The sequence below is a fragment of the Meriones unguiculatus genome, chromosome 15, assembly GCF_030254825.1.
Source record: "Meriones unguiculatus strain TT.TT164.6M chromosome 15, Bangor_MerUng_6.1, whole genome shotgun sequence".
Lineage (NCBI taxonomy): Eukaryota > Metazoa > Chordata > Mammalia > Rodentia > Muridae > Meriones > Meriones unguiculatus.
The window spans coordinates 33,810,128-33,836,170 of NC_083362.1; the positions used below are offsets into that span (position 1 = coordinate 33,810,128).

Below are 26,043 nucleotides of genomic sequence, written 5' to 3' on the forward strand. Positions count from 1 at the left end.
AAAAACAAAAACACCTCAAGGGGAAGGTGATTGAGATATGAGAAGAATCGAGACTTTATATTGGAAAGTGTAAGAAAATAAGAAAGATATTTCTAAAAGAGGCACAGATAGGAACTAGGATAAGAACTTAGTAGCCATGTGTGTGTTCTGTGTGAGTGTTCCTGATCTAGAATAGTGATGGAAAGGGTGGCATTGGAAACCTTGGTTTAAGACTCTTTAACAGTGTAACTAGGCAGACTTCGAGTGCTGAAGACAAAGATCCCAAAGCTCCTGCAGTTCAAGCATCTCAGCTTTGATCTCAGTGTGAAAAAGGACCAGTAGACTCTGGTCTGTTCAGAGCACTCAGATTTTCAGTGGAGGAACAGTTGGGTTTCAGAGAAAACCCTCCAGTATTTGTCATGTGCTTCCAACACAGTGCTGTCTGTGCACAGTCAGCTGGTGGGTGAGGACTGTGCCACCCTGATGCCAAGAGAAAGAGCTTAATGAGAACTTTATCCCTGGAGATTTTAAATCCAGAAGAACCAATGCCTGTGTGCCAGTCTCTGCCACTAGTCTGAGCCTGTCCCGCCCCAGCTGGGATCACTAGTTTGCTCCTTAATGGAGGTTTTCCTCCTCATCTCAGAGCTCCGCTGAGTGCCTCAGCTTTGTGAATGGTGAGCAGGGAACAAGCTGCATCTGACTACTAACAGAAGATGCAGAAATATAAGGGCAAATTCACCAAGACCTGACTGAAAACTAAACTGGAACCAACTCCAAAGCCATGATTTCTGTTTCAAATCTGTTTAGAGGGAAAGAAAAGCAATTACAAGTTCAAGATACTTAACACTAAAAAGCAACAGATGAATTCCAGTTACAGCATTAGGATGAAGCTATTTTGAGTCATCAAATTAGCATTTTAAAAAAGAAAATGTGTATTCATTCCAGTGTTCTGATGCTTTAGAATCAAAACTAGAGCTTACACTGCTGGAGGTTTTTAATGAATTATTTGAAGGCTACTCTAATAAGTGAAGCCATTTTGTACTTCTTTTTGTATAGTTTAGCCCAGTAATGCTGCTGTACCTTTTATAGAATACTCAGTTTACTGCTGAAGAAAAGCCAGTTTCATTATTGGTAGCAATTACATTTTCAAATGTCCTCTAGTTCAGAACAAAATCTGGCAGCTTTCATTCAGTTTACCTTTTAAGTGAAAAATTCAAGAGTTTAATTACCAAATGATGTAAGGATATAAGACTGCTGAATGATGTACAAATTTTAAGGTTTCAATACTCACGGGATATTTTAGAGTGACTCATTTATCAGTTAGGATTCTATTCTGCTAACCTAATGCACACGTGGCAGCTTAAATAAATCAAAAGCTTATGTTTCCCTTTAGAATCCAGTGGCTGTCATGGCTCCTCAGCCATTCGCCTCCATCTACCTTGCCTGATGCTACAGGCCTACATTCACAGGACCCTCCCAGAAACCAGGGCATTTACACTGGCCAGAACTATGTCATAAGGATCCCCTGTGTAGCAGTGAGCTAGGCTGAAAACATGCTATCTACCTCTGTATTTCACATGATCATCAAAATCAAGGTTCTATTACAGAAAGAAGGGTAACATGTTTCTTGGCAACATTGTCAGTAGGTTCCTGAAGGGCTCTCACTTTAGAAAACTTGTTCTCCCAGTGTCAGACTTTTACTTCTCTTCTGGTGCTTTTCTCTTCACAGTTACTTTGGGGAAGTGCGGTTTTTTGTTTGTTTGTTTGTTTGTTTGTTTGTTTTCCCAAGGGTCTGGAACTGTACCATCTACTCTTGCAGCCAGAAGCTATCTGTGTGTGGCTATTGATCATTTACAACTGAAAATATTCCCAGTTAAATGGTGCTGTAAATCTAGACTTACCATGTTTTTAAGACAGCATAAAAATAAGAATGTGAAATATAATGTAGTAACCTTTTTATGTTTATTGCATATTACATTAAATACAATGTGTTAATGTTACCTGTTTCTTTACAGCTGTTAATATATGTCTGTTAGAAAAATGGGTGTCAAGTTGGGTATTAATATACCCAACACACCTGTAATCCCAAGCCCTCAAGTCTCTATGGCAGTGGGATTGATATGGTTCAAAGCCACCCTTGGTTACACAGGGAAAAATCATATCTATATATTTGGGCCTTGGAAAGAAGGAAGAGAGGAGGGAAAGAGAGTTTTTTTTTTCTTTTCTCTTTTGTTGGAAAAAAATGATATGCCATTTGTGTTTCAATATGCAGAGAACTCATGAAATGCATATATTAAGACTTCAGTAAACATATGTAGATAGCTAAGAGAGACTAAGAGAGAATGGCCAGAGTCTGGAGGGATAGCTCAGCAGTTAAGAACATTGGTTGCTCTTCTAGAGGACAAGAGTTCAGTTCCTAGCAATGACCTGGTGGCTCACAACCATCTATAATATGATCTGATGCCCTCTTCTGGCATACAGATGTACAGGCAGATAGAGCACTTGTGTATATACAAAATAAGCAAATCTAAGAGACAGACTGAAATCCCCATGTAATTGAATCTGTGGCTGAAGTCTTCCATTTACCTCTGTTATTTATAAAGGAACCTACCGCCTTTTGGACTGCTAAACTGAGCAAGTGTGATTAGAATCAATACCTCCCAAACTAGAGGAGCAGGCAGGAAAATACACAGATCCCCAAAGCTGCATTTTTCTATATGTCTATATGGTTTGTCAGGCAACATGTTTGTCTTGGCTGCTAATGCACCATGGGGATGAAAATGTTTAGTAATGGCAGAAAACTTCTTGGCTTGATCCAAACCAGCTCTACCTCCCAAGATGAGGCAAATGAATACTGCATGGGTTATTTCTGCTCCTAGAAGATCAAGATAGAATTAGAACTTATTTTCTGATTTCTACTTTCTTGCTCTGATGCAGCTACCTTTTCCCTGTGTATATGGCTCCTTTCTGAATGTTTGTAATTGGTCACATATGTACTCCTTTGCCTCCCTCTGGACACTATCTCTCCCCTTTAATATTCTGCCAACATGGGAAATATGTGTTAAGAACCTTAATCTAGCAAAGTGATTTTTTAAAATAGCAGTGTCCAGGCAGCCAGGGCTGACAGATGTTCAGTGTCAAGCTGGATCCTTGTGAAAGCTTTGAGACATGAGTCACCAGGGAGCCACTTTCTATTCTGCTACCAAAATGGCCAGGCCTGCTGTGTCTCCAACACAGCAAGCAGATAGTCCTGAAAAACCCAAACATTCACAGAAGTTAACATTTTGCTTTATTATTAAAATGTCAAAGAATAATTTTCCGTAAACAGTCTGGAAGGAGATCTGGTAAAGTTGGTGTTTGCCTTAGAAGAGTGCAGAAATGGCTTCTGCTGGGCAGCAAATGCTGGCCCCCGAGAGGAGCTCTACCTTCTTTTAGCCTGAAGATAATGCGAAGGACGAATCTGTTGCAGAGAAGTGGAATCTCATAAAAGCTAAATCTTTGCAAGACTAAGATTTTAGGAGATAAAAGATTATATACATTGGTGAGCAGCAGACAGCATCTGGTGAGACAGTTCTGGCAGCTTATCTGTAGCACAGTTTGGTTAACATTCCTCTTGTACTTAAAACAGAAGGTTCTGGTGGGATTTCTGTAGTCACAGTTCTGACAGAAAAATTCTATGTTTTCAGGTCAAACAGCCAAAAACCAGGATCTGGTTATCACTCTAGAGTTTTATGCTGCTGCACTGTCTTGTACAACATGCATATTGTGGATAAAGAAGTAGAATTATTTTCTTCCCTACATCCAGGTGGGAAGAATTTTTGTGTATGAATTTGCATTAGTTAATATATTGTTTCATCTTTCAAAGTAGCAAACTATTAAGTGATTTGCTGTTGTTGGCAGTTCCAAAATGCCTCTCTTATATAAAACCTATTGCACTAAAAGCTATACACACCAGCCAAATGGTTGCATGGGTTTATACACAGACAGTAAAACTTACTGTCAGAAACAGTAATAGTTAAAGATAACTCATCCAAGAAAATATTTACTTAATGTTGTTTTTGAACATGTATATATTTATATATTAATTAGTTGCAATTTTTATAAAGGTGATGTCAGTTACTGTATTCCATGCATTACTCAGAGGTCTGTTCTTCTTTCTTTTAAATCTTTTACTACCTCTGAAATTGAGGTATAACTTAGCACCTGTGATGTCTTTAAATAATTATCAACCAGGTGGTATTCTCAATGTGGTTATGGCTGATAGTACTGATCAGGCCTAACTGCTCTACTGCCATCACAGTAAAATCCGTTTTCTCCAGTGGACTCACCCTAGGTCTATCAAACATAGACCTAGGGTGGGCTCCATGCCCAGGAGTAGCTGGCCAGCAAAAAACAGACTCCATGTTTTTAGTAGTTTTTTTTTTTTTTTTTTTTTAGTTTTTAGTTTTATTGAGAGAGAGAAAGAGAGAATGAGAGAGAGAAAGAAGACATGAAGATGGATGGGTAGGGAATGGAGAACATCCAAGAGGAATTGAAGACAGGAAAGAATAAGATATAGTATACTATGTGAAATTCTGAAATAGAAAATTTTAAAAATCCAAAAAAGAGTTTAATGTCTTAAATGTTAAATATTTTCAAAAAGGCAATGCTTTTTAGGGAATATAAAATAGTGTGGGAACAAAGTAGCATTTTATCATATAAGCTTAAATCCTCAGTAAATATAAAGTGTGATGACCAGAATCTTCTTGTAGTCTCATTGGTAGTGTACTGATTTAGTGTGGCATGAGATACCATGTCTAATAATCACTGTTGACGTAAATCTTCCATATTCAGTTTATAAAATTAAGACCTTTGAAAAGTGAATGGATTTTTCCTTCATATTCTCCCCGTGGGTATATCTTCCATTTCTTCATTTACTACAAAGCACAATGTGAGACTGACAGCGCTGACTTAGTGTTTCCAATGCCACGCTGGCTTTGCGCATCTGGCGCATCCCCTTAGTACCCAGGTGACAGTCATTCTTTTTCTGTGGTCTGTATTTGGTTTCTGGGGAGGGATGATCAACAACACTGAAAAAGTAAATAGTTGGGACTAGAGAACAGGCTCAGCAGAAGGATCTGGGTTCAGTTCCAAATGCCTAATTGAGTGGCCCTAAACCACTTATAATTGCGGTCCCAGGGACCCTGTCCTCTGAAGGTTTCTGTGTGTGTAGTGCTTGCAAACTTGCACAGGCAAGCACACACACAACTAGATAGGTAAATAAATGGATCTTTTTCTTTTCAAGTATAATCGGGACAAAATGGCCAAATAAAGCTCTTAGCCTTCCCCATGATTTCTTGCTGACCTGCCACAGGGTTTTAGAGAATGGAGGGAGCCCACACAGAAGTTGAAAGACACCTGTTTCTGTCCAAAATTGTTCAGTGTACAATTTTACATCCAAGAAAAATGATGTGTATGCTTTGTGATTCTACACACCTTTTTATGTTTCTCCTGTTTGTTTTAAAGTCTTGATCTAAGTATCTCCTGTGGACATAGATACAAATAAGAAACACAGAGTTATGTCCGATCTGTACATGGATGAGAATTTTTTCTGGGTATGTCTTCAGGAAATTATTTCCAAAATCAATATTGTGTCTGAGAAGAAAGACTTGAGATTCTCTCCAGTTTTAGGAAAATACCAGAAACAAAGCAATGTAACTCCATTTTACTTTGTTATGATTCTGCAACTCAACATTAACTGTACCATCTAAAAATAATATATATATTTGCTTTCTTATTTTACAACATATATTTATTTTATATACAATGCCAATATGACTCCGTTTATTAATTTCATTTTATCTCACATTTTTTTTTAAATTTCACGTCTTTACAACTTCTATTTTTCTACCAAATTCAGATTGTTCTTATTTTGACTTAGTTTTCCTTCTGACTTTGGTGGAGTGTTTTCTTCTCATTAGTCATGTAAATAGATTTATCTCTTTTTTGAATTTTGTTTTTCATTTGTTTTTTTTTTTGTGTGTGGTTTTGACATGTTTGTTTTCAGTTCATTCTCAACTTTATTTTCTACATCTTTTTTTTCCTTCATTGGTCCAAGTTGTAATTTTTTTGTAATTTGAAGATTCCTCTATTACAAATTACTCAAAAAAGTCTGTTTCCAGTTATGATTGCTGGTGAAATGGCTTGTTGCATTGAGCAGCTGAGTATGCTTAACAATACTGTATGTACCCTCTCACTTTTTCACATTTACTACATGATCTTTCTTTAATAAAATGTTAGAATAGAACCAGGTTGTAAACTATGGCGCTCTAGATGCTATGGAAAGGTCAGCCTCATGGAGAGATGTCCTTTTAATATGTGAACATGAGCTAAAATACGTATATTAAAAATAAGCCAGATGTTTTGAAATTTTTAAGAGGAATATCTTTTTTTTTTTTTGGTGATGGTATTCTGTTTGTTGTTTGTTTGTTTGTTTTTCAAGACAGGGTTTTTTGCTGTACCTTGGCTGTCCTAGACTCTTTTTGTAGACCAGGCTGGCCTTGAACTCACATCAATCCACCTGCTTCTGCCTCCCTCAGTGCTGAGGAATATCTTATTATTCCTAAAAGAACTTTCTTGGTTTTTTTAACACTCATTAAGTTTGCTGTGATGTTTAATCCTTTCTTCTTTTTTAAAATTTGCATATACTAATAATATAAACTCTCATCATAACATTTTTATACATGTATATAATGTACTCTGATCATATTCATTCCCTGATCAGAGCAAGTCATTGTGATTGTCAACTTGATTATATGCCTGAGAGATTAATGAACCATACCATTCTAGAGATAATTAGATCATGAGGTCTGAGATTTAATCAATGGTATGATACACTGACGTCTTCAAAATTTGAAGAGACCATCAGGGGTATTAGAACCCTGATAGGAGAGTAGGTTCCTTGAAGGTACTTTGAAGGCTATGTATTGGTTCTGGCTCCTCCATATTTTCTCATCTTGAGGCAAGGATGCTTTCTATGACATGATTTTTCTGCCTTAATATAGAACCAGCTAACTTTAAAACAAAGGAAATAAATCCTTTCTTAACTTAAATTGTTTATTTCTGGTATTTAACACAGGAAAAAAAAGTTCTAACATCCTTGTCTGAGAAGTTTTATTTGGGAGAATGATCTTATTGATTTTATAAACAGTAATATTTACCAGTGTTACACCCTTACACCTCTTGGTTTTTATTGGAGTTGTGTTATTTTTACTTTGTCAGGGACTAGAGTAGGTACTGTCTATTCTTACAACATGTTTTTTGCAAATAGTTTAGTTTTGTTTCTGTATATTAATGAATTTTATGTCAATTCTAAAACCTTTTAGCCTCTTGGCTTCAGAGTTTTCATTTTGGCTCATTCTGGATAGGCTGCATTTCATTTTAGAGCATTGGTGATTTTGTCAAGAAGTTATAAGCTGTCTCCAGAAGGAGTCCCTGTGCTCTTTTGTGTTGGTGACTGTTTGCTTGTTTTGTTGACACTTGAACTTTCTTCCCACTATAGCTGTGTGGCTACCACACGAGATTCTTCTACCTTGCATGCGGCAATGCGGGGCTGAAAACATGCTCATTCCTATTCCGCTCATTTTAATGTTAGAAAAGTATTCAGTTGCATTGTAGATTTAAGGGTTTATCCTCTGTCTTTATTCTGTGAAGTCTCTTTGTTCCTTTTTTTTTTTTAGTGATTCCCCCTATTATGTTTAGTGAGAATTGTATAATTTTGGTTTTTTTAAAAAACAAAGAAATGCTATGGAAGTAAATTTTTTTGTTTTAGTCGTAGGGGCTGGGATGGAAAGGTGAGGATATGGGGCTGTTTCACAGCAGCTGATGACTATGATTTGCCTTGTGCTCTGGCAGAGGCATGGTTTTGCCAGCTGAAGATAGTTTCTGTGAGTGTGTGACATTTGGAATTCTGGGGATTTTTCAGAGCATTTATAAATTCTAGAGCTCTTATTTGTGTGGCTGCTTGGTGGTTGGATGCTATTGGTTGCTGTTGGTTGAAGTTGATTCCAGTTGGTTGTGGTTTGTCAAGTAGTTGTGCACAAGAAGAAACAACAAGAAGAAATTTGATATTCTGATGGCAAAGATCCAACTTGCCCCAAGGAGCTCGATGCCCCTAATTAACAGGAAGTAGTCTAACAATAATGATGATCCTTTCTCCCTCAACCCTTTTTTTCTCTCCTATCTAGTGGATTGAAAGGGAAGAAAAAAAGGGGGGCATAAAGGGTAGAAGAAAGAAAGTGGCTGCAATTATGCATGTTAATATTCTGTGCTTCTTTTGGAGGGTTTTTTAAATATCAATTGTCTAGTGGGTTCCTATTTGGATTCTTTCTCTCTCTCTCTCTGTCTCTATCTCAGCTTTGATATTTCTATAACTATGTTAAATGTCATCTGTAGTTGCCTTATCTAACCGTTTACCCAACTATATCAGTAGCTATTAGTGTTTGATCTGTAAATTGCTCTGTTGCCATGGAAAATGTACTTAAATCTGTGAAGAATATGTTTTGATGAAGAAACAAGATTAGTCCTTTATTTGGATTTTTAAAATTACTACTTTGAACATTAAAATGTTAATTATTTTTAACATTTTAAAAATATTTTTTAAAATTAATTTAAAAATTAGTATAGTAACTATTGTAACCATTTTTGATGAAATATAAGATACAATCAAACTATTCTAAATTTATCTTTAAATTTTTCATAAGGTCATATATATTCTGTAATATGCCATGAAATTGAGTATTCTGTAGAGATAACAATGCAGTAAGATTTGATGAGCTGTGTTCTTAGATTTGAAAAACTAAACCCAATTTCGGAAGTAAATCTGGATAGACTACAAACGTAGAAAGCCTGACTCAGTATACTAAGACATTTTGTGAAAGCTCAAAATGAGGAGAAAAACAGGAAGTAACTCTTAACAGTTAACTTTTATGTTGGTAGGGTTAACAGTAGCGTGTGGAGGATACAAAATATATTTTAACAAGAAGGCAATGATTTTTACCTATTGCTGTTATATAAAACAAGTCTCTATTACTGTTCCCACACACAACATAGACCTTGTCATCTTGTTGGGTACTTTTCAGTTTTACTAACCTACACTCTATATCATAGAATGTCTCTGGCAGTTTCTGTTGAGTATTATTTCCTTGTCATGAGATCCACTCTAAGTGAGGTCCAATTCATTGGACAATGAATTTATTTATTTTACTTAAAATCAGCATAGAACGTTTCCTACTCTAACAAATTTATTATGGTATTCTTTTCAGAATACTATGTACAGGTAATATTTTGTCTATAACATGTCAGAATGAGCATAATACTATATCCAAAGAAATATAAATTAAAGACTTTATCATAAAAGGAATTGTCTGATTTCTTTTTCCTAATGAGTATGCCTTTTCTTCAACAACTAAAAGTTCAGTGGAAAAAATTAATTGTATTAAAATACTATACGTTTTTAGGAAACTGTAGGCACGGTAATGTCTCCATATTGTCTCCGTGTGGTTTGCTGTGGGTCTGCTTTACCAGGTAGTACCACTCACTGTCTGAGGAGTATGTCACAGCTTCAGGGGGATTTCACGTCCAAAAGTAGATTCGTTTGTCTCCAACAGAAGCACTGAAAGTGTTGAAGAAATCTAATAAGATAAGCATTTCTATGCCGGTGGCCTGGGGAATACTTTTCATTTAAAGTGGCTATAAAAGTTTCTGTCTTGCAGCTAGGAAACATTCTCTTGTTCATTCTTATGTATAATAAAATGCTATTTTGTGAGTCAGAGGTATATTGTATTGATTCTCTTAAGCCAGTTTGTTGGCCAACTCTCAGGAGATAGCAAGTTAACTTCATAGCTAGGTAACTATGAAGGTGTGTCTGTGCGTGTGTATGTATGTTCATATGCATACACATATATACATATACACACACATATATATTCCATACATGTATATGATGTGTTTTGATTATATTTATTTTCTTAAACCCCCAACCCAACCTTCTCTGTCTCCCTCCCAACTTTAGATTTTCTTCCGCTTTTTGTAGTAACCAGATGAGTCAAAGAGGCACTGCCTATGTGAACACAGGCCTCTCCTCAGGAGCATGTGCCGCCTACAGAGAGACCACATCTATGAAGAACGTCGACTCTCCCTTCCCCAGAAGCCATAAGCCGCCACAACTCCTTACCTCAGGGAGTTCCTTATGAACTCCTACCCAGTCCATGCTGAAATGCTGACTGTTTTGGTTTTGTGTGGCTCTTGTAGGCAGCTAACATTTCTATGAGCTCATGAATGCAATAGCTGTGTCATGTCTAGAGGGCACTAATTTGAAGCTGTCCTCTGCACATCCTGGCTCTTAAAAGTATTCTGATATAAGCCATACATTTGTTATATTTCCATAGCCTTGGTGGGCAAGTGTATAATATAGATGTCCCATTTAGAGCTAAACTCTGGACAGTCACCTATTTGACCAGTCCTGAATCTCTATATTAACTATCACCTAATTACAAAAAGACTTGTCCATGAGGAGCGGGAGCTGCTCTACTCTATGATTTTAAGGAACGGTATGTACATTACTATTTGATACTATAGCCATTAGCAAAATAATAGAAGTCTCCATAGCACCTTCTGGCCCTCTGGAAACTTCCAGATCAGTACCAGGTTGATTTGTCCATGTCCTGTAATCAAACCGTATGGTACGCTCAGTTGTAACTCTTACTGTCAAGTTCTGGTGAGCAACTAAAAGTAATCGTAATAGCCTATATTATTTCAAAGGTCTCTGAGGCCTCTGTCCCTGGCCAACAACTTAAAGAAAGGCATCCCATACCTTGGAACTGAGCTTCATGTCAGATAATGTATGGATTTTATGAGAAGCATTACCCTTTTATAGGTAATGCATTTTTTGGAAGGTTTTAAAGTAGTACTTTTTAAAATACCTACAATCATAGGGGAAGAATGGAGAAGAAACTAGGGGAAAGTAGCTGTTCCAGGGTGAAGTGGAGGTTACTGCTGGGGGTTGGTCTGTTGCTATGTACTCAAATGCTGTTTTCAGTGCTTTGAGATAGAGTTACCCTGCCGTGGATGTTGTTATGATGTTGAATTATCTCCCGTAACCATGTGATGAGAAGGAATGTTCCCCAATTATTCCTGAGTGGCTGATTAAAAGTCCTAAGTCTGTGCAGGGCAAAATGGGGTAAGTGTGGCCAAAGTTCAGGGGCTTTCGAGGACAGAGGATCAAGGGAGAGAGAAGCAGAAAGAAGAGGAAGAAGGAATTGGAAAGCCACCATGGCCTAGTATGAGAGAGGAGCACATGGCTGATAAGGATGGAAGAAGCGGCCCAGATGAACAATACTAGTACTTATGGAATTATGGGTGGGAGGTGGCCTGGGATGGCACTGGGAGGTAAAGGTAGTTTAGAGGGTAAACATCTGCCCTGTCCCAGGTGATAGAAGGCTAAAATACAACAGGTATCTGTTTCCGTATTGATTATGATAGTGGGCTAGCTAATACCACAGTAATAGTTATAGGGCTAATAATAAACATTATTATGCCATACTGTTAAACTAATAGCAACAGGTCAGCCACCCATCCTCTGCAGGACATTACTTCTCTTCTTAGGCCCTTAAAAGATATAAACTTGCTGCTGATGTAAAAAATTATAATTTGAAGAAATTCCCCTTGTTCTATACATTCTTTGGGGTCTGAAAAATCTAAATGTGCAATTAGACAAATGTTTATTAGCTTCTTTGGAAGTTCAACAATGAAACTTCCTGAAACTGCCAATGTAGGCATAAGTCCTTTTTAGAACTTCAAGCTACTACTTTAGAACTCAGCAGTCTCTGGTGAAAGACAAAATTATTTTCTGTAAGATGGGGAACAGTTTGAAGTATGCATGACCCTAAGCATGCCTGTAGACTTTTACAAGTCTGGCCTTTGCTGGAGTGCAGCATGCCTTGAAGTGCCTGAAAAGACAAAACAGCCCTGGTGTTTTAGTCTCTGAAAGAGAGCGTAGAAGGTCCTGTCATGTGGTGTTAAGTGTTTGTGGAAGATGAAGCTTCAAAGTCTTCTGAGGAAGCCTTAATTTCTGAACTTTATTTGTGAGGCCCATGACGTTCCAAAGAAAATAACATCACACAAAGCTGCAGGTTTTATTCAGGTATCCTCTCTGCACTTGGGGACAGTTAGGAGGAGAATTCCCTAGAGTAGAGTTTTTATCTTGCTGTTTTCAGCATGCTCCTCGTTGCTGGGAGGTGTTTTCCCCTCAGTTGTTGCATCCTCTCTGATGCCTTCTATCAGTCTTGGCCTTGTGGAATGACCTACTGTCATTTTTCTTAATCTGACACATGTTGAGTTTTAAAGGAATTTCTAACCTAACAATGGCTTTGATTGATATTCAGAGGTGTTCGCTCCCCCAACTCCCCACACTGAGTTTTTAGAATAAAAGCTGTCTTCTTAATACCAATGAGGCAGATTACTAGAAATATTTAAATTTTGGGAACATATGCTTGTCTTGAAGTACCTTTGGAATGAATAACTTGAAATAAACAATGATTAGATATGACAGCTGCAAGTGATACACAGTCTGTGAGCTACTGCCTTCATGTTTCTGCTTTAATCACAAAGATGCTAAATTATTTCAGCTATGTGTTTCTTGCTTCTATATTTAGGCTTGTCAGGATCTGAAGCGATTACTAAAGAGCTGGAAAGTGGTGTCAAAAACTGGGTAGGTTATCCAATTCCAATTTGTTTTCACAGTGTGAAGTTGTTAATAGACTAATGAGCTGGTGGAAGCAGCAGTGATGTGTTTATGATCTAGAGACTCTATTAAAGTTGTAAATGAACAGCTTAGCATATGGCTGTGATGAGAATAAAAAACTGAGGAGAAAAAAAACAAAGCAAAAGGAAATATTGACAAGGTGTAAGGTTAATGAAACATGAACTTCAATCTTTCTATCTTCTAGAATATTCTGTTTTCTAGATCTTTCCATAGGACTGTAGGAGTCTAGATTCCTTTTCCCCCTCTATTCTTCTACTTTTTTAAAATTTCTACTTCTGAATGATGTGCATTTGTGTAGATTAGTCTTGGCTCATAAGGAAAATGAGAAGAGATGTCTGGCAGATCAATCTTGTATTGGATTATCATCCTAAATTCTGGTGGACAATTTTGCAATAGGCAGGGTACCTGAAGGTACCTTTGTGTTTTAATTCTCTGATTTCTCTTCACCATTCCCTTTACTCAGTTGTGTGTCTGTGCAGAAGTGTAAGAGCATCAAATAGTAATTCAAGGGCTATCTGTAAGGTATATAAGATAAATGAGAAATTGATCCCTAGTTGATTATATGTTTCCCAAAATTAGAGAAGAAAAAACTTGTTATTAAATTTGCATACATAAAGGTTTAGAAATTTTTCACTTTAAATGTTAACATAGCTTGCTGAGGGATTGGAGGACCTAATAAAGAAAAATAACCCCCAAATAAATCTGGTTGACATTTCAGCTAATTTCACCCAGAGGAATGCTGCTGCAGTCCATTTCTTGGATGAAAGATATAGAGACTAGAGTCTGTTGCAGCACAAAATCACTGAGAAAGAAAATATCTCAAGTGGTTGAAAATAAATCAGCAGTTCCTTGAAAATATCTTTTAGAGAAAAGGTTATTGCAAAGTATGACAATTACCAAAAGTTTTTCAGCAAACCAAGATTTGGGTGATATAATTATGAGGGTTCTTAAAGGATTTTGAGCATAAATATGATCTGCCTCTGGCAAATACAGATAACATTAAGACATAGTGTTGCTTGTTCCACTTTATTGTATTTTAGAAAAAATCAAAAAAGCACTGGAGCCTAAAGAGAAAAGAGCCACAGCCACTGAGAATCAAAGTTAACATCTGAGGTTATCTTTGGATATGGAAGGGCCTTCTACAGTGGTGAGCCAGTGTATAGGGCCTATGTGGACATGGAGATGCCTTGGGGGTAGCCACCATTACTCACAACATAATAGTCCTACATTAATGAACATTCTTCTTTTCAAATATGTTTTTACTTTTGACATTTTCATGTATGTACAGAATGTGTTATTTTCACATTGACCCCTCTTTTATTCCCTCCTCCACTCTTGCTGAGCCCCTTCTTCATTTCATCTGGTCTCTCCTCCTGCTTTCTATTTTCGTGCTTTTTTTTTCAGTGACCCACCAAGGTTAGTTGGAGTTGTTTGTATGAGAATGTTTAGCATGTCATTTACTACAGCATAGGCAATTTACCAGTATTTATACCATTGATGAAAATGATCCCTCAGCACCCATTAACTATCAATAGCTCCCCAGGGAAGTGTGGAGCCTCAAAAGCTTCTCCCTGAGCTGTGATGGAAGATTGAAGAGCTGAATCATGTGCAGATAACCACATCTGATATATATATATATTAGTGACTCCAATGTGTCATGTCCACAAACACTGTTTCCCCAACCTTTATCTCTTAAAGGCTTTAGTCCACCTTTTCTGTGATGCTCTATGATCCTTAGGAGGAATGATATAGATGTCCTGTGTAAAACTAAGAATGAATACTTACTCTCAGCATTTGTCTGATTATAAGTTTCTGCATTAATGTTTATCTGCTGCATAAAGAAGATTCTGTGACATGGCTGAAAGCAGCACAGTCTACATGCATAAACTAAACATTTAGAAGTCAGTTTGACTATATGTCCTTTTAGCAACACAACAGTAATGGATTTAGGGCTCATGATCTCACTGGCTGTGGACATTTGATTGACTTTACAATACAAGCATGTGTTTTATCCTGTGGAAGGGGCCTCAAATCCCAGTTATAAAGAACTTGCTTACCCCCAGCACAGCCATGTCACTATTGCTTATCAGAGATCATATCTTTCCTGGAAGGTGGTACTGTAATGTGTAGGTTCACAGCTAGCTAGACTGTTGGTCCTCCCTACCCCAGCTGCCTGCATAGCACCTCCCAGTACTATGAATACTAACTAGTAGAGAGGAAGCCTCCAGCTCAGCTCCAGCTTGATTTATCTGTGTCCTGTAACTAAGGCACGTGGTTCTTCAACATTAGGGCTTTACCGTCTAGTCCTGACAGGCAGCTAAGCAATGGCAATAGCCTGTGTTCCCTAAGCATTCTCTTGAAGAATGCTTTCTAGATAAGAATATCTGCAAACCAAGGAGACCAACACCAGAAGGCCTGCTAACGCTCCCATGCCCGCCCATTCCTTCAGATGATTCATGGCTGCAGCAATCCATGATGATAATCCTGTGGCTAGTCCTGCGTCCACTCTGGTAGAATTTACTGTGACAATGGCCACTCTCAGCTGCTCCATCGTAGTATAGAATTCTCCAGTCCAATTACCTATAATATAGCTCGACAATTGTTTAGACAGATTTGCAGCACAGGAAAAATTCTCATGTTATATGTTAGTGACTCAAAGTCCAGCATATTTTCATTGACAGCCAAGTTGAGCGATTTGCCATAGGGTATCAATTTGCTCCTGCACGAGGTCAATCCTCTGATTGAACACCATCAAGCTTCCTTTTAGTTGAGCATTAATTCCTTTATGTACAACTAAGGCATGAGCTACATTGGCTAAATGATTGTTCAGGGTCTGAGCAGTCTGCCCAGTATGACTCATGGCTAATGCCCCGGGTTTGCCTGTGGTATATATGCAAGATTAGAGTCTCACAACAGTGTGATGCAGCCTTGATCATTCAGGCCTTTACAGCCATTGAAGCAGGACATTCTCCCCAAGCATGGTTGGATACCATAAAAAGCTAAAATGTTATGCTCAGGATGCGATGCTAAGCACTGCACTCAGGGTCAGCCGCTTTGGACCCAGAGAAGAGCATGTCTGATTGCATGCGGGTTGATGCCCCAGGTCCCGCCTCTGAGAAAAAGGTATCAGACGGGTCTGATGCTCTTTGGGTGGATGACACCTAAACAAACATCGGTACAAAGTCCCAATTTATTTCTAATATCAGAGATCAGACCTCTACTCTTGCCTGATGCATCTAAAACAAAAAGGGGGAACTGTAGAGAGCTGCGGAATGCTATGCCTTAAAGATGGAGCTGGTTTCTGCCTTCCACCTTCCCGATGGTGAGTGCTCTCTGTCATGAACAATTCCACATTTGGCTAAGGCTGAGGATCTGGCTTGCTTCCATGTATGTGGATCTATCTGCATTGCCCACGTGGCATGCCTGGGTTGGCTACCCAGAGGCTATTTAAGCTGTGGGCTGGCTTTCCCCAGGGTCTGAGGATTGTTCAAGGTTTCTGAATAAACTGCATTGAAAAAAAAAAAAAGAATATCTGCATATCACACAGCATGAGAATAACACTAGAATTTTACCCAATCTGCAGTCTTTACACCTCAAATTTTTAGTAATAATAATTTACATAAAGATTTTGCTTGGTTTTGTCTACTAAAATGCTGGCATTTCACTCTAATAGAGTTTTCAAATCAGGAAGCTAATGTTGGCCAACAATTGAAAAAAATTAATAGTAACAGGCGATAGAACTTTTAAAATAGTCACTTATTCTTTTCTGGACATTAATTTTTATTATCACATGTATGTTAGCCTACTGTATCCCCACAAGATTATGCACACACTCACACACATGCACACACATGGGCACGCACACACACAAACACGTGTTATTAATGCGACTATCCTTTTACAGATGATCAACCAAGTCAAGAAGGCCCAGTGGGCTGCCACATACACGTGGACATGCTCGGAGCTTTCTTGCCATTGCTGATAAATGGTTAGCTTCTACACTGAGAATATTTTAAAGCCATAACTTACTGTTTGCTTCTTATAAAGTTGCTCTCCAGCTTTAGTTACAGATTTTCTTAGCAATTATGAAATAATAATAGATTGCAGCTGTCATCCTATATGTTTTTTCTCCATAATACAAGGAATAAAATATGTAAAAGCTTATTTTTTTTATTTGCTTATCATGTATCATGTATTATTTGCCCTGAAGGAAAGCCTCTAATACTAACTCCGTGTCATGTCCATGTGATAACATACCTGTACTGTGATCCTCAAGATTCCAGAGAAGCTGTTTTAGAACGCATGGTTGCAGCTCCCTTGACAGTCCCTTATTTCTTGTCATTGACACACCCTCTTAATATTGTCCTTTTGGAAAGACTTTTTTTTTTACAGTGTTCCAGGAGAACTTTCTAGATTTGTAAAACATGAAACATGTGCTTATTTTTTCATGTAAAGAAGAAAAGTGAAAAGTCAAACAAACATAAAATCCATTGCCAAAAGTTAAGTAAAAGTAGGCAGTGAGCAGAGCAATGACATGTCACTGTCTGTACTGCATGTTTCTATTTTACTGATCCTGTCCAATCTCCGCTTTTATGTTCCAGCAATCAGAAACACTGGCCCCTCTCCAGATTTCTTCCTTGGTGAGATATTTTCAGGGACTTTTGGCGGAAGAAACATATAATGTTTCTATTTTTATTAAAGCTGGAAGATAAATTCCAAGTAAGTTAGAAGTTGTGTTCTAGTTGAATTCTTCTTCCTTTCCATTTGAGTGTAGGGAAGAATAGAGAAGTAGGGAATTTTCAGATTTTAAAATATTGTTAAGGCCTGTTATGTGAGTTTGTTTAGGGGTTTCCAAAGACATCGAATTACTTGATTACTACTGTCTGATTGTCCACTATCAAACAGTGATTGTCCAATGCTCTTGTTAATCTTAAACAGCTGAATTGCTGTTTTCTCAGAACTAGTTCAGATAACCTATGGAGCTAAAGGGTATTTGGCTGAAAAAATGCCACGGCCTCTCCTTGATCGTCTTCAGGAAGGGTAACTGCTGGAAGAAACAAGATGAAGGTTTCCCTTCCTTCTCAGACTGCAGTTTGCAGCACCATTTCACAGGCATGTTTTCTGGCCCGTGTGACTTCAGGTGTTTTGTACCTCTACTGGTTTATGGTTTGCATGGAATCTGGTTTTTCAGTTTCACTAATAATGGGAGGAAAAGTTCTGGCCCTCAGCAGCCAGGGCCTTCTGAGTTGAGCCATTTGCTATGTGCTTTGTGTAAAACTGAAAGCTGAGCAGAGGTTCTGCTCATGTTGTTTTTTTTTTTTTTGTAGTACACAGTAGGACCACCTAGGATACTGAACCATTGTTTTGTAATAGGTAAATAAAAATATATTCAGAAGACTTCAGCATTTAGTGCAGTTCTAGCATGAATTCTAGCAAGAATTCATGTTGAACTCTTGCCCCTTACTTATTTCCATATTGGCCTTGGTCATTGTCCTAATGCTGTAAAGAGACACCAGGACCAGGGAATCTCTTACAACAGAAAGACTTTAATTGGTGCTTACAGGTTCAGAGTTTTAGTACATTTTTATCAGAGCAATGAGCATCATGGCATGTAGGGAAGTGCTGGAACAGTAGCTGCAAGGTACATCCTGATCCATAGTCAAGGAGAGAATAAATTGGGCCTGAAACTTCAAAACCTGACTCCATTGGCACTCTTCCTCCATCAAGGCCATACCTCTTTATTCTTCTAATCCTAGCAAAGAGTTCCATTCCCTGGCGACTAGCAATATGGTTTCCTATGGGAACTATTCTTATTTGAACCACCACAATATCTGTACATAGGGATGTGACTTTGTTGTTTACAGAATTGAATGTGTTATCCTTAAAACAGTAGGATCTTACTTATGTTTTTGTTTCTTAGTTCCAAGTTTTCCAGAAAAGAAAATAGAAGACAAAAGAGTTTGACAAGTGTTGTGTTCTTGTGATTCCCCCCGCCCCCCAAATTCCCTCAGAGACTTAATCTACCCTGGAAAGTGTGCATTGGGTTAAGCGGCCTGTTGTCATATTCTGAGATTTTAGACTCAGCCAGGACCTCATTTATTTCTCACTTGTAAGTCCTCCAGAACTCCAGACTCTGGGTTAGTCATCTGGATATTATCCCCTAGAACCAGCAAAACAATAAACATAGACCATAATGGATAACTACTATATGCTTGTCTCATTGAATTCTTTGCAGAATTAGTCAGGCACAATGGCTTGTGAGAGTGTAGACGCACCAAACAGAGACAGAAGAGTTTTGTTTTGTTTCTGTTTTGAGATAGGGTTTTGGCCTATAGTGAAATTGACTTTGAATTTATCGTGTAGCCCAGGGTGCCTTTGAATTGTTGGTCCTCCTACTCAGCCTCCCAAATACTGCCTTTACATACATGTGTGCGCCTTCATGCCCAGCATCATTCTTCATGTGCAAGAACTAAAAGTAGGTCATGGCCACTGCCATCCTTGTGTTTATTTTTGTTTTTTTTTTCCTCCTTACTACTACTCCCCTAGATTTCAAAGATTCTATTTTGATAAGTACTCAGATATTTTCAGTGATTTTTTTTTTAAGTTTATAGGAGTAGTGACTCCATTACTGGGTAGAAAAGAGTCACTTTGTTATGTGTGAGCCTGCCAACCTCTCAGCTTCTTTTGTCTTCAGTACAGCCTAATCTTTGCCTCTCCTCCAATGGGAAGAGGTTTTCCAGGCTATTTCCACAAAAATGCAAACTACTAATAGAGCAAAGGGCAGAGCAGATAGAGGGTAGTATACATACACTTACAAGTGTGACACTGCAAGTGGGCAGAGATGGGGTGACTATTCAGTCACTGGTACCAGAACATTCAGCTATTCATAATAAGAAGAAAGCGGCCACCTAGCTTCTACCAGGTCTGACAGTCCCTTCTATATATTAACTCTCTGAAGGAAAAAATGTAGAGCCTTAAAGCTTAGGTCAGAAAATATGTGGGAGTTAGCTTATTTTATCAAGTTAAAGAACAATGTTATAAACAAGTGCAGAAAGGACAAACATAAGGAAAAGATTCTTCATTTGACTGGAGTAACATGAAAGTCCTCTGTTCACAAGAAATGCTGTAGGCAGCAGGGGGAGAAATTTAAAACTCACTTATGAAAGAAGAGAATATAAGGATTTCTATAGAACAGCAAGCGCAAAGCAGCAGAAAGTGGGTAAAAGCTGCTAACAGGAGGCTCAAAAAGGAGGAAAGACCAGTGACCCATAAGCAAAGCAGAGGCCCAGTAATTAAGAAAATTGCATTAAAGGAGAAGGCATTTCTATCAGCTTTGAGAGGGTCAGGAAAGCATCACTAAAGGGTGGAACAAAGGAAACTTTAATAAGAAGAAAGTAGCCACCTAGCTTCTACAATGTCCTACAGTCCCTTCTATGAATGGGCAGTGAACTGGTATGACCTTTGCAATTGCCTGCACTCTAAATAGAATGCTATTGTTTGATTTCAGAAGGAGTGATAAAAAAATGATGTGATACTCACTACCAGCACCTTTTACTCTGCTGTCTGGCATATGTGTGGGAGAGCCAACAACATCTGAAGGTACAAGATGTTCTCATTGGGCTCAGCTACTACTACTAACCTCTGAAAAAACTGACTTGCAATATTGAAATCATGAACTTAGTTACTTAGAGATAGAAAACAGATGAAAATATGGTGGTACTTAAAATTTAGGAAGATATCTTTCCTATGTTGGCATCTATAGAAAGTTTATCAACATAAAATGTTTTGAATTATGAATATGGTTACATATCTATGAATATATGATTATGATTACCCATATAAGATTAATTATCTATGGGGACCATTAACATCTCATACAGATATTTGGCCAGCTTTGCTGAGGATAGGGACAAGGTCACAAATTTTATGTATGAAAGCACTAATGATTCTTTCTTTAGGCTTTTCTTTTGTTGGGTAATAGATACTTGGGTAGTTGCTATTTTTTTTCTATATCATTTTGTGCGTCAGATATATGTTGCCATAAAATTTTAAATATAGGCAAAAATCAAGAATACTTCTTTAATGATGTAACTATACCATTAAAGATTAGAACTTTGAATCTAAAGCAGTGGGAGTTCAAAGCATTCTTTCACTTAAATCTTTTAATAACCTAGAACCACTTCTCTATCATAGTGTCTTAAGCATATATTGGGGATAACAATGATACCTTATAAGCAATGACACCCTAATATGTCGACAGTGCATAAAGTGGGATGATCATGAAGTTATCTCCCAAGCAGATATAAAATACAGGGCATGTCAAGGTCAACAAATGGAAGGACTCATTTATCAAGCGTCAGAGATTCTCTTGGAAAGTGCAGTATTTCCAAGTGCTTATATGAATTGGGAAATTATAGCGATATGTTCTTAGCATAGTGTTGAAATAAGCAGAAGTGCAGCTGCCACGATTTAGCAAGAGGAAATGAGATTATGTTTACAACAATGCTAGCCTGGCCTTGGCAACAAGAAGATATGCCTTTGGCTGTGCATTTTAAAGATAGTCACCCCAGGTTTCCTTGGTTCCATGGAAAACAGTTATTTCTATCTTCATGGAGATCTTATGTATGGCATTGCAACAATTAAAAACATCACAAGGATTTCCTTGAATTCTCAACCCATTTCTCTATGTGAAAATATATTTTTGATTTTACACCTGAGAAAAATGAGGTATAAGAAAATCATGAGGCATTCTTAGGAAGTGGTAATTACTAAAGTTGAAGATTACTAAATCCATATTTCTGTTCCCATGGCTTAGTACATCATCAAGTCCTCATCTTTAGAGAATTATCTTTGTGTAGTGATCGTACTTAACTTAGAAACTCACAGCTGGTCACAGTGCAGAGAAAAAGTAGCTGTGGAGTACTCAGTCACAAATGGACTGGTGAGAGGTCTGTTTATGTTTCCTTCCCCAATGCGCAGAGTCTGTTTCAGAGAGGGGTATGAAAAGACGGTGAGAGCCCAAAATATGGAGAACTGAAGCAAAACCACTGCACACATGAACTCAGCCAACTCTGGTTGCCTTCATGAGATCAAGCTAGTGAACAGTTCAACATGAAAGGCAGGAGTCTGATGAGCCCTGCCTTTGGTGGAATCACTCTGATGGCTTCTGGTAGAAGGAAAGTCCATTTTATTTACAGATGTAGGTCCTGGTAAGCCAACTACACTGAAAGAGATGCTTCCATACACATGAGTATAAGGGCAGCATGAATTGGCTTGTGGGTTATAAAAATGCAGAAAAATAAGAGTTGTGAGGGAATTGGGGGTAAATCTGGGAGGAGTGAGAAACAGAAATATAGAGGTGAATAAGATTAAAATTCGTTAATGCAAGTGTGAACTTCTCAAAGAATTATTTTTTTTTCAAGTTGAAGCTATTGGAAACCAAGTTTTCTGGCTGCCACATCTCAGTTATCAAATGGCTAGTCCTTGCCTCTGATAATCTGTGTCTTTGACACTGTCAGAAGTACATGCCATGCACTAGACTTTGAGATTTTATGTTTACACCATGTCCTGTGGTTACAGCATGCACAACAACCCCAGCAACTGAAACTACTTTACTAATTCCTAAAAGCTAATACCTGAAAGACTACCTTCTTCAGGAAAAGATAGTCTCCACTTGTTAACTGGAGTTGCTTGTGTTGTGGGAAAGATGGACTTCAAGACAGCTGCTATGAAAGGCAAGAGACTGTGAGGTGGCTTAGGGACATAAATGTGTGAGACTGGAGTGGCATGTGAGATAAGATGAGGTCAACATGACAGAGACCAAACTTCCCAAGGTCCTCTGTGATCCACCAACTCCCCAGGGACACAGAGCCTACTGGGTAATGGAAATTTTCCAATTCAAATCAACTGCAGAGTATTTTAATAAGAAGAACAGCCAGAAGTCTGTGTTTACTTAGGAGCCTTGGGCTTTGTTCTCATCAAGCTAGAGAAAGAACTGTTTAAACCATCAGCAGCAACAAAACAAAACAGCGTTACCTCCAAAGGAATGCCTTAAACTTTTTGAAATGAAAATGAAAATATTAAGTAATATTTTTCAAATAAATGAAGGATTTCATGAGCAAATATTTTTAAATTGTCAGAAGAGAGCCGCTAAAAACTGAAGTGTGGATGGCCATGTCATAGCAAATGCTCGCACTGATACATCTTTTAGAAAGCAGCATGGCATGGTAGATGAGTACCTTCTACCAGTGCAAGTCCTGCACTCTTCTGACCCAGCTTTCCTCATGACTCAGCAAGCTCACTGGTGAGGTCAGAATCAGTTTTAAAACAAAGAAAGAGGAAGAGAGCTCCATGGAGTCTTGGAGAGCTTAAGCAAAAGGAAGTGAGAAGTGGTGGAAATTTAGCTAGTGGTAAATTTTGACATGTAGATGTTTAATGGTCCATCAGTGCACAGAAAAAAAAAATTCTATCCTTGAGAGTAATAATGACTGGATATGAAAAAGCCTGAAAAGCCACACTTTCCTTTGTAGGTTTCCCTCTTCTTTCTTCTTTACTTCACACTCTGGCAAAGTGTGAATGAAGCTTCTGGAGTTGTAATCCCTTAGCCTGTCAGCTGTGTGACTCTTTCCCAATTACAAGCACATTGGTAGTAAAACTTGCGCTTAGCAACTGATGTTTTGTGAGAAAACAAGCGTACAGCCACTACTCTAAGTGTCTGTCCTGTGCAGAATTTGCCAAGTCAACACAAGTTAGAGTTATCTGGGAAGACGGCTGTAAGTTGAATATATTCCTCCATAATCTTGCCTGTAGGCAAGCACGTCAGTCATGAGTAATGATTGATGTGGGTGGGCCCAGAGCCATGTGGCCAGTGTCTCTCGCTGGCATGTAGTTCTGGGCACTCTTGGAAAGCTGGCTGGGAAGACTATGAGGCACAATTCAGTAAGCAGTGCTCCTCCATACTCCCTCCTTCAGTTCCTGCTGCAGGTTCCTTCCTGAGTTTCTGCCCTGACCTCCTTTCATAATGATCTAATGTAGTGACAATTCTGGAATTTTGGTTCCTTTAAAAAACACAGAAACATTAGACAAATTTGTTTTTGTTTTAATCACAGATGTGGGGATATGGGACTGCTTCGCAGCAGCTGACTCATGATTTGCCTTATGTTCTAGCAGGGTCATGATTTTGCCAGCTGCAGATAGTTTCTGCAATTGTGTGATATTTGGAATTCTGCAGACATTTTAGGGGTTAAATAAATGCTAGGGCCCTGAGAGGCAGGTTAAGTTGTTGGTTGGTTGGTGGTTGCTGATGTTTGTGGTTTGTTAAGTAGTCCTGCACAAAGAAGAAACCACAAGAAGAAGAAAAGCAAAGATCAAACATGCCTCTCTCCTTTTTTGTCTCCTATCTAGATAGAGTTAGGGGCTTGAAAGAGGAGAAGAAAAGGGGTGGAGAAGGTTGAAAGAAAGAAGATCCGATAAAGCAGCCAATGCCGGCTACAAGCCATATGTTGTACAGTAAAATAATATTTTTTTCTTCCTAAGTTGCTTTTGGCCATTGTATCTTATCACAGCAATAGAAACCAAACTAATACAGTGCCTATGAAAGTAGATTAGACATGTGTGCATAACCTCTCTAATCGCCGCCTCTGCTAGGAGATATGCACTCTTGTTATCACATTTTATTATTGATTCCCCACCTGTTTGCCAGATCCTATGCTGGATACTTTACAATTGGTATTTTACATTCTGACTACTACTGTTACATTGGTGATTAGAGGCGTGTATTTAGTGTTGTGGGTTTGGATTTGTTTTTTAGGCTGACCAGGATCTGCTTTCATAGACCAGGCTGCTCTCACACCCACAAAGCTCCGTCTGACCCTGCCTCCCCAGCCCAGGAATTAAAGACTACAAGAGTACTCGGCAGTTTCATACTTTTTTTTCTTTTTCTTCTAACAAAGGAAGAAAATGAAGCTTTCTATGTGTAGTAACTTCTCCAATACCACACACAGCTCACAAGTGGCAGAGCTGAGGCTTAAATACAGATTCTTCCATACCATACACCACTTACCACAAGGAAAAATAGCTGAGTTGCATATATCATTTCTATTCAATCTCATCTGTAAAACCACAGGCATGGCCTACTATCCTTTTATGGCTGTTTCTGTCTTTAATGGTATTAATAAACAATAGAAAGTCTACTGTGTTATTAGGAGCCTAGAAAACAGTGTTATCACACATAACAATATAATTACTATCCTTAGTGCAGTAACTCAGAACCCGTTCCTCAGAACAAGTCTTCTGATTCAAACAAAGACAATACAGCATAGAAACTCTATTTATTCACACAAACATTTGACAGGTTTTGATTTGTTTTAGGTTTTTGAGACAAGGTTTCACTATGTAGTCCAGGATTTCCTTGAACTTGGCAAGTAGTCTGAGTGGGCCTTACACTTGTAATCTACCTGCTTTTGCTTCTAGAGGGCTTGAAACCCTGTTTTTGAGCCATTTCTGTTGAGTAAGAATCCAAGCTGCATTATCTTAGGGTTATCCAAACTTAACACAGGAAAAAAGCTAAGTGCCCGCACACAGCAAAATGTTCTTGGGATGACCATCCCAAGTCAATGTCTCTGTGCTGGATGTATTCCCTGATGCCTACTTGTTGAAATATCACTATTGTCATGGGGCCCACTTTTCTGTTGTCTTGGGTAGACTTTGCTGCCACCCCAAAGTGCAGAGGAATGTCTGCCGTGGAATAAATGTTTTCAGTGATTCGACCCAACCAGATTTCCTCACATGCTTTCCATACAAGAAGGATTACTGTGCTCCAGGCCTTATCCACATTTTATACCTGACAAGGTAATGGGGAACTAGAATGTGCAACCGGAACTTATGGGTCTTTTTAAATGTTCCAAAACATGTGCCCAGTGACACCAGCTTATCCCCAGAGATGTTGACTGCCAGCTTCAGGATCTTCTCACTCACACAGTACTCTTGGTCACTGTGCAGCCAGAAACAGTAGGTATCATCTGATCTGTCCTCCAGGAGCTGGAGATTCTCCTGATGTATTTTACAATCTTCTCAGACATTACCTGAGTCTCTTCGGTCAGTGGCCTCATTTTCCCTCTAGCGTGGCTCCCAGGATCTTTGTGTCTTGCAAATATGCACTTATGAAATTAACTTTTCACCAAGAAAATTTTCCATTTCAGCAACCCTCAAAAATTATGTACAAGGCAGAAGTCCCTGGCTAGCTAGCCTCTGGTTCCTGACCC

General features: G+C 38.4%; 1 protein-coding gene and 1 pseudogene across 3 annotated transcripts in view; one reads left to right on the forward strand and one right to left on the reverse strand.

Moving 5' to 3' along the window:
* Stxbp6 (syntaxin binding protein 6) overlaps positions 1-26,043 on the forward strand; it is a 247,991-nt gene that overhangs the window by 89,704 nt on the left and 132,244 nt on the right. The gene's annotated exons all lie outside the window — the stretch shown is intronic.
* Positions 25,329-25,890, reverse strand: LOC110557806 (60S ribosome subunit biogenesis protein NIP7 homolog; annotated as a pseudogene).